Below are 9439 nucleotides of genomic sequence, written 5' to 3' on the forward strand. Positions count from 1 at the left end.
AGTGAGGAAGCCCTGATGCATTGTACGGCACCTTCACTGTGAATGCTCCTCTGCCCTGACAGTAGACTGCTGAATCCCGTTTTTAAATGCTGACATTGAGCTTAATGTTGACAGCGATGTGCATATAAAGTTCAGAATGTTATGCAGAAAGAATTTGCAAACAAGCTGAAATCCATATGTGGCGGGTTATACATACGATACAAAATATGTCAAATTTATTAGAAAGGGTATAACAAGTGACATATGGTGACAAAATGATGGGGGCCAGATCAACCCACAGACATTCCCAGACCTCGCTAATCCACAGCAGATGATGCCTGACACACACGTGTGCTCCATGAGGACAGTGGCTTTGATGAAAACCACCGCAGCCACACTACCATGAATATTACTTCCTGTGTGCTGATTTACTGTACGTGCATCTGTGGCATATTTGTACTGACCGATATCACGAGCTGGGGGAAAACCCTTCCTAAATTCGCCTTATTTTGACGCAATCTCAGAAAAATCAAACATCCCCTCGTCAGCCAACTGGCAGGAGCGCTGCCTTTGGTCAGTTAATGTGAAGAGTGACAGACTCTTCCGAAACAGCAACAGGTCAGGCCAAACCGCAGCTCTAGCTTTCTCACGGCTGCTCGATCACCCACTATAAACACCACATCCTCATCCATCCGTCTATCTGTTCGTTTATCCATACTTGCATCGGCACTTGTCGACCCTCAACAACCTCACAGATTCACATGTTAAAGTGTTGACCTCTTACACAGTCTTGTTGGGGTAAGCCTGACAGGCCAGAGGATGAAACGGGGGAGCTGTCATTGATTACAGGTGATTGGAAGAAAACGGTTCATGGAAAGGAGACTGTTGTGGAATACTATGAAATAAAAACACAGACACTTGTTCAAAAAAGAGGCAAACAAACATTTAAGACAAAAAAAGAGCCAAATGCTTACACTAAAAAATGCAAACACAAATTTGTGATGAGTTTCACGTTGGTGGGGGAGTTTGGAGATTGAACAAATGGGAAAGGAGAGCACACTGAACATCACTTGGTGTCTCTCACTGTTGACTGAAGTCCACTGAGTCTGCTCAGAGAGCGAAGTCCTCCATTCCCCCGGTTCTCCGTTGTCATCCTTTGCCATGTTTGACTCTCCACTCTCCTCTTCAGGCACTCCTTGGCCGTTATGGGAACACTGGGCACTGCTAGCTAAGCCACCTTGTTGACAGCTCCTTCCCATGGCTCGCCACCATCACCTCGCTTTGTACCCTGAAACGGACAGGAAGAACACATCACCCACGGAGGTAAGCATGGGAACATTTCATCATAGGAGAGCACAGGTGACAATGGTGGTCTGAGACAGGTAGATGTATTCTATTATTCACAGCCCAGCAAGGGCGTCAGATCTCCCCGGTGATCGCTACAGAGGCTGGTGTCAGAGGTGACATCAAACAGACAAGAGCTTGGTGACAGCCGCCGACTACGCCGCCGATCAGGTAATTCCCAGGTGGCCCCACAAAGGTCTCCACTCTGGAGGCACCAGTGGGATCGGGAAAGGCCACCTGGAAACACAGGTCAAAGCTTTGATCCAATCAGAGGAAAAATCCAGAAGGGAGAGGCTTTTATGAATGCGGGCAAGAGGGAAATGGTCGGCTGTCATTTTGTATTTCGGGAGCGTAACATGCAGCCAAAAGGAATCCAGCACCAGCAGTTGCTCCATCATTATTTCATATGCAGCTCACTTTAGATGCTTCTAGACTAACACACAAGGTGGAAACAAAAAAGGGCCCATGATAATCGTTATTGTTAAACCGCATATTTTATGAGGTCCCTCCCGATTAGAAAGTCAATTGCCGGTTATGTATTCACGCAGGCTGTGAAAAGGCACTGAGAGAATGACCCTCAAGCTTGACCTTGCACGCTTTGAACTTTTTCTCCTCAGCCCCCCTCCTGTCTCTGTCTCTCTTTTTCTTTTTCTTTCTCCCTCTCCTTCTGCCTGCACTTGGTCCCAGGGAACGAATGCTTTGATTTGGCCCGTCCAGCTGCATAAGTAAACCACATTACATTTTAGGAATGTAAATAACAGAAAGTGCTTTTGTGAAAAATTCATTGGATGCTCCCAGCTGGACCACATAATTATTTAGAGAGCATATGTAAATACCTCTTACGATTATGGAGGAATGCATGCAATTTCCCTTTCAAGGCCCTAACTGGTCATTTGGTCTGGAGATAGGAGGTCACAAAGACAAAGAGGGAAACTATAGAAACACTGTGTGCCATAGCTATAAACCACGGTGATCTGATCAAGAGTTCCAAGTGCTCTTTAGACCCCCAAAGCGAGAGCCAGCGTCTATAACTGGAGTGTCATATATATATATATATATATATATATATATATATACAGAGCATCCTGCGAGAGCTCCAGGCTGACACAGCTGTAGAAATGCTATGATATCATTGCAACTTAATACCATTCGTCAATGTTATAAGAAATAATTTGTCAGTACTGTCAGCAGAACGCATCGTCATCCCCGCTCACTAGGAACGCATCCACGTCAAGCTGAAAAACATACATGGTTTGTGGTTGTCAAACACAGTTCTGGACAAGATAACCCTGATCTTGATAGCATGATATCCTTAGACGGGTATATTCTGATAAGATCAAATGTATACTTTACACCACACAGCACATCTGCCAGATGTCGAGATGGGGATGAGCTCAGATTGGCTGCCATTGCTCATCACTTCCTCCTCGCTAAGAACTGTGCACACAGGCAGGGCTGACTTCCTGTCTGTCTGGAACATTGCTTGTCTGTGCAGAAGAAGGGACATGTCTGTAGACTGACAGGGCTGCTCTTTGGAAGCAAGTATCTATTCTTCTATCGAGAGTAAAATATGCACACACAAAAAAGAAAAAACGCTTTGCTAAATACAGTGACTTTCAAACTTCTAGCTGATTTTCTTCTCATGTCCTTCTCATGTCCTCTACCATATATTCTGCTTTCATGCAGACTAACAATGATACAGACTCCGAATCCCCCCCGCTTTCCCATGATCAAATGTTACAACACTGACAACCAAGCATCTCCTCAGCAAACACACAACTTCCCCAAAGGTAGGCTGATATGATATGAGTGAATATGTGGATAGCTGTGATCTTTTTCTCTGTCAAACATCAGTGTTTTCTCCCAAGACAAGAGAATGGTGCCAAGACAGAAAAAAAACACACTCAAACAATAAACTGTGTCATTGAGGAGGTGATCGAGGAATAATAATTAATGATGGCCATGCAGCAGGACAAAGATGCTCTCCAAAGACCAGACTGCTTTCCCCCGAGGGACAGAATGGGGCTTCAATTAACTGACAGGCGGACGTATTAGAATTTCTATCATGGGCCTTGGCGAGCTAGTGAGATTCAGGACTACAATGCTTTGAAAACCAGTGTGGTTTCCCCATCAAACGCGTCCTCTAGGTCCTTTGATCTGCTGGGTGGTATGTGTCCTTGGAGATATGCGTCTACTTCCTCAAAGCTCTTTGTTGCCAGCACCTCATTTTCCTGTGCTGAGGTTTAGTGCAACAGCAACAGCAGGCTCTGCCGCATTCATTCTCAGACAACAGAAACGGCACATCCACGTCATGACACACCAGGTGATTTTAAGCATGCATGATGCTTGACATACTGGTGTGTGTGCGTGTGTGCATAAACATACAGAATAAATGTAGTCGATGAAGTATGATCATCTGAGGACAGTTTGTACAGAAACTATTTCTATGAGTTTTGAAATTTACAACCACCTTGTCATTAATTAAACCATATCAAAACAAGATCGAATTATTTTTGTAATATTTGATAGCCAAAGTCATCCCTTTAGCTTTCTATACATATAATTCAGTGGAATCTCTTAATAGTGATGTATGTGGACATTTTTTCTCATTTGACACTCAGTTTATCATCTCCAGTCTACAGCCAGTCTTTTGAAGCTCGCTGTGAAGTAAACTGATATCAAGACTTCCTTTTTCAGTTTACTACTACTACTAATAATAATCATAATAATAATATTCTACTAAAATTAACTTGACTGTTTCCCTGCATGCAATCAAAAAACATGTTTCTGCTATCCTGCAGATTCATATCCATATGCATATGTGTGTTAATAGAGTCTATAGTGTTTAACAGCTGACAGTCTATAAAGAAAGAGTTTCACCAAGAAGCAAAAAGGGGGAAAAAAGAGAGAGGGATGGCACAAACAAAGCATCCTAAAGTGGATGCTACAAGTGTGTGGTGCACTTTAACTGTCAGAGATAGAGATCTGTTGGATATTGATGTCATCTTTCTATTTCACTGCCAAGGCACATTCTCAAAAACTCTCAATAGAAGAATGGCAGCGAACATGGAGACGTGATCTCTGTTACGTCTGCGCTAATTGTTGCAAGGATAACCTGTAGAAAAACAAGTCTAAAATTTTGACTCACTGGTGAGTTAAATCAAAGGAACTCCCCTCCCAACATGAACACATGTCAGACTGAATGAATGAAGTGAAACAAAATAGGGTTAGTGGTGGGGCGATCGTGGCTCAAGAGTTGGGTGTTCGTCTTGTAATCGGAAGGTCGCCGGTTCGAGCCCCGGCTCAGACAGTTTTGGTCGTTGTGTCCTTGACACAAGACACTTCACCTACCCCCTACTGGTGATGGCCAGAGGGGCCGATGGCGTGATATGGCAGCCTCGCCTCTGTCAGTCTGCCCCAGGGCAGCTGTGGCTACAACTGTAGCTTGCCTTCACCAGTGTGTGAGAGTGAATGAATAGTGGTATTGTAAAGCGTTTTGAGGGGTCCTGAAAAGCGCTATATAAATGAAATCCATTATTATTAGCCTGATAATCAGACAGAACTGCTGCATCCACACCTAAAGCCGGATGTGCTGAAACACACAAGGTGCATTCACCAACATATGAAATTTTGTTCAGTGTAACCCATAACTCTTGAGTAGTTTCCAGTGTACGAACAGGTTAATAAAAGACATGACTGAGATACCTGTAGGATTAAATTTGCTTGTCCCACAGTAGTGACAGCGGTTTCAGGTTTGTACAGGTTGCTTTTTGCCTCTTTTGAATCCCTCAACTTTACAGAAGTCCAGCACTAATCGCAGTACTATGTAGGAGGACTCCTTTGATCCACAATCAGTCTAAATGTTTCACAAGGTTTTGCATTAAGTTTAACTAAACTCAACATTGATCCCAAACCTGCATTTCTAAGAGGCCAAAGTTATTATGGTGGAAGTTTCATCACAAAAATTCAACATCAAGGGATTTTTCTGCATGAGGCTTTGAAATCTTGAAATTATGTAACCCTGTTCTACTTCCTACTCTCCACTAAAATATCAAGCATGGCAAAAAAAACCCAACTTTCTACAATCAATCTAAATGTTGGCTGTAGCAAGATAGCTTTTGGGGTAAAAGCCAGGCAGCCCCCTTACTGCTGCCAGAAACCCCCCCACATGTTCACTGACGTCAGCAGCCACTCTCACTGGCCGACTCTCCCTTGAACTGCTCGGTCAGTTTCCTGTTAGGTCCCGACACAATATGCACGAATGCTCCATCTTGCAGCGTTGCTTCCCTGTGAAGTGGTGTTCAGGTTACATTCCTCCCAGCTAAAGCCCTCGGCCCTCCCCAGCCACAGCCGATCTGTAAACTGTTTACACTTCACTTCCCACACCTGGACCGGGGCCAAGGCAAATCTGGAACAAGGCCCACAAGAAAGAACCAACAGATAGGCCCTTAGACTTGAGCAGGAGAGGAAAGATTGTGTCTTGGGCTGGAGTGGAATATTGACTCACCACCAACACCGCCCTGTTCTCTTTTTCTCTCTCCTAGAGTACAAGAGGAAGTTTGATCTGGAAACAGATCCATGTGTTCAACAGTCTGCTGGCCCACAAAACTAAGACATGCTGTGCTCTCATCACATAAATATCTTATTAAGATTTCTGATAACTTTTCCGATCATACAGCAACATCACATGGGACAGACTCCAGTGTTTCCTCGAGTTTTACTAATAGCATGCTTCTCAACGCTCCGTGCAGATAGATTATATTTATGTATTTATGCACCACCCCTCATATGCCTCCCTTTTTGAAGTGATTAAAAGTCCCTTGAAATCACAGTGGCAAATCCACGACTGATGCACCGGTGCTCTGCTGTACATCACTGCATAAGAGAGGATATCATAGATAACTTGTCTTTGAGTCGTGCTACTTCTGCCATGTCATTTTTTGTGTGCACTACAGCTCGTGTAAATGGAAGCCCAATCCCTGATACATTTTGTAAGTGTGATGTAAGACTGAGACAGAAAGAAATCTTCAGTTCCCCTGTGTTTGTGGTTTAATGTGAAGTGAACTTTAAGCTTCAAATAACATCAGCTTAAAGCTCAGGCTTCAAACTGCTCAGGTTTTCTACAGGAGCACTGGAGCCCCACCCACCTGCTGTTAAAATCTTTTGTGTAGGAGGGGCAGCCAATCAGAAGACAGTTGAATTAAAATAAGGAAGAAGACCTAAATTGTCCTATTTCAGACCAAGGATGACAGCAAGTTCCATTATTTGTGAAATAAGGATTATTTTTATGCAGTGACTCATGCAAAGCTCCTCTAGCAGAGTCTAATAAAAAAAAAGGAGTTGATTATTATGTAATATATGCTCTTTAAATACTATGTTACTGTGTTTACTATATTAAGCTATGTTATTAACAGAAAGTCTACAAAAGTGCGCCATGTGAATAACAATTACTATGGGTGATGATTACATTTATTTCTGAAATAATGAGAGGGCAACATGAATTAAATACACCGGGGAATAGAGACCCACATTCTGTGTTATGCTGTGTAATAAAGTTTTCACTAGATGAAGAGCAAATATGTAGCCTTTTACTCAGCAGTGAGGGGAGAAGATAAATCCAAATTTAGTGGACTGTCTGACAGTCCTGCTACAAAATACTGGCCACATTTACGGTACAAGACTGGCTTGGACTATTAATTGCCCCTTTGTCCGATTTGCTGTCGCCTATGTATGTGGCAGTGGTAAAGAAAGACATTTTTAATAGTTGGAGTTAGAGCAAGATGAGCAAGGGAGAGTAAAAGCTAAAGTAAACCCATAAAACCAAACTAGTATGTCCTGCAGTCACATGTATATTGAATACCAATCAGAGGCATGGGGCTTGCCAGCATCGGCGCTGCACTCATTTCCAATGCGCACACTGTAGCTCAATCAGTAGAGCCCTGGCGGATAAAAAGGGATCGCTTGCCTGGCTCTCTGAATATTAGCTAATGCCACATTTGCAAGTCTTCAAGAGCAAAGGGTGAGTGGGTAGAGGGGGAATAAGAGGGAGATGGGAGAGATATGAAAAGATAGAGAAACAGAGGGATGTGAGAAAGGGAAGATAAAGACAGAAATAGTGTGAATGCAAGAGAAACATTTAAAAAAAAACTCTGCTCTGTTTGGGACTGTTGGAAAAAAAAGATTATTTCTTGCAATAAATTGAATGGCTTTGTGGAGCACAAGTGATGGAAGTGACGCCTGGATGGGGATTATGCTCTTTTCATCATAAAGCCCCATCTGGTATACTAGCAAGACCACGTCTGTCCAGGCCTCTCGCCCTTTAAAGTGCCGGCTTGGGTTACACATCAATCCAGTCCTGTTGCAGCTGTGCTGGGAAAATAAGACAGAGCGATTCTACACATACATGGCAGAGCACATGCTAACACGCACACAAAGAAATGCTCATCAATTACAAAAGTGTGTGTACACATGCAAATAGACAGATGGAGGAACAGGGAGGCACACAGAAAGAAAGATTTCACGCATGCAGACACACACACACACATATATACCCCCCTGCTCCCATGCCCCAGTGCACAAAGTCCCAACAGAAACAATGGCAAAAAACCAAAAAGGACATCTCTGTTTTTGAAGCATGCCTATTTCTAACTTGAAAGAGCCAACCATAATTAAAACCAATGGGCAGCAATGCGAGATAAATGAATAGCAGAGCATTCACCAGACCCCTCCTCATCTTTTAACTAAACCACTGGTCCGGTGTATGGCAGATGTTCCAGCTCCATTTGATGTGTGCGTGTGTATGCCCATGTGTTTGTGTGTACATTTCCACGAGTTTGTGTGTCTGCACTGACTGGCGGGACATTATCGTTTGTCATTTCCTTCTCCTCTGTCTTTGCAGATCCATCACGGCTGCGCTTACATACATAAACCTATCACGAGCTCAATTTTTCTTTTTCCTTTTTTTTTTTATAAGAACCAGATTTCCCCTCTGCATGTGCAACACATACAGTCACATGACTCAGAACTAGTAAAATAAAATACCTTCTGTTACATTACCAGAAGCCATTTGGACTTGTGTTACATCTAAAGAGCTGTGTCTTGGGATCTAATTAATATAATATTATTGAACATTAAATCAAAGTTTGCATGTTTTTTGAGGAACCTGTGAGTTGAAATCATTAAATGTTTTAGTCAATATATCTGAACAGCATTTAGACTTGTATTGCAGAGAGCTGAAAATGCAAACGTGATTCACAGCCAATAAAGAAAATAGAGTTAAACTATATAAAACCACCGAATTATCCTTTTTTTCCCTTTACAACTTCTTTAAAGGAGACAAGATTTAACTGATGGGTCACATTTCTCCCGCAGATGTAAAATTATTCTTTTTAGACGAGATGTCTGCCTTTTAGCCGCAAATGATATTAGATGTCACACATTACCTCGGAGGACGTGATTCACTCTTTAGCTACGTAAGACCTTTAATTCTCCTGTCTAAATTGGCTCCGGAGGATGATTGTTCATCTTTAGACCGTGTCATCCTCACATTGGACCTCATCAGCGGAAGAAAGGCCCACCATCATTATCTCGTGATCTGCCTATTTCTGCTCATTCCTACACCAATGAGGATATGAACAAAGAGGATAATACTACAAATGGATAAAGATAAATGGAAGTCAATTTCACTGGAATTAAAACAAGTGTTTGATTCATTTGGAAAGGAAGCGTTAAAGAGGAATTTAATTTGATTTGTTTGGCAGTTTGGTCTCGCCACTGACCATTCTGAATGAAGAAGTTAACGCAGCCTCTCTCTCTGTGCTTTAAAATAATGAACAATGGAGAAAGAGAAACAGAGGGAGATTGGGATGGGTGGGGGGAGCAATGTTATGACTCTATTGAAAATTGTGCTGTTAACAAATTGGTGGGCCTCAGCTGTTTTCCAAGACTTCAGCCTGCAGGTACATTTGTCTGCCTGTTTGCTTGTCTCTCGCTTCATTGTAGTGTTTCTTTCAATGCCGGACTTTCAGTTATATCTGGACAGCCCAAATGACAACGCTGCCGGCAAGAAAGAAGTAGTTGATGGACGAGAAGTGAATAAAAGGAGCCCGAATCGCCG

At 42.7% G+C, this 9439-nt stretch overlaps 1 protein-coding gene across 3 annotated transcripts in view; it reads right to left on the bottom strand.

The window, feature by feature from the left end:
- Nucleotides 1–9439, bottom strand: part of LOC102313022 (axin-2) — an 85950-nt gene that overhangs the window by 70733 nt on the left and 5778 nt on the right. For all 3 annotated transcript variants that reach the window (XM_042226889.1, XM_042226888.1, XM_014340804.2), the window contains exon 2: nt 1064–1267. The gene's annotated coding sequence lies outside the window, so the exon portion shown is untranslated. The remainder of the gene's footprint in view (nt 1–1063; nt 1268–9439) is intronic.

The sequence above is a fragment of the Haplochromis burtoni genome, unplaced genomic scaffold (assembly GCF_018398535.1).
Source record: "Haplochromis burtoni strain Fernald_Lab_line unplaced genomic scaffold, NCSU_Asbu1 Contig_233, whole genome shotgun sequence".
Classification (NCBI taxonomy): domain Eukaryota; kingdom Metazoa; phylum Chordata; class Actinopteri; order Cichliformes; family Cichlidae; genus Haplochromis; species Haplochromis burtoni.